Source organism: Elephantulus edwardii, unplaced genomic scaffold (assembly GCF_000299155.1).
Source record: "Elephantulus edwardii isolate Elephantulus edwardi_28Jun2011 unplaced genomic scaffold, EleEdw1.0 scaffold00062, whole genome shotgun sequence".
In the NCBI taxonomy this organism is placed as follows: Eukaryota; Metazoa; Chordata; class Mammalia; order Macroscelidea; family Macroscelididae; genus Elephantulus; species Elephantulus edwardii.
This window is the reverse complement of record NW_006399812.1, coordinates 14,871,139-14,871,409: the sequence shown is the minus strand read 5'-3', so window position 1 is coordinate 14,871,409 and position 271 is coordinate 14,871,139. Positions and strand designations below refer to the sequence as shown.

The window sequence follows — 271 nt, the reverse complement described above, 5'->3', positions numbered from 1 at the left end:
GGACCTGTGAGATGTGACACTGGGAGGTGCTGGGAGGACCTGTGGGATGTGACGCTGGGAGGTGCCGGGTGGACCTGTGGGATGTGCTCAGATGCTGGGAGGTGCCGGGCGGACCTGTGGGATGTGACGCTGGGAGGTGCCGGGCGGACCTGTGGGATGTGACGCTGGGAGGTGCTGGGTGGACCTGTGGGATGTGACTCAGATGCTGGCAGGTGCTGGGTGGACCTGTGAGATGTGACACTGGGAGGTACCGGGTGGACCTGTGGGATGT

The 271-nt window shown here is 64.6% G+C and overlaps 1 protein-coding gene across 1 annotated transcript in view; it reads left to right on the top strand.

Annotated features, from left to right (window-relative positions):
* The window catches only part of CEP89 (centrosomal protein 89kDa), a 79,020-nt gene that overhangs the window by 37,536 nt on the left and 41,213 nt on the right, over positions 1-271 (top strand). The gene's annotated exons all lie outside the window — the stretch shown is intronic.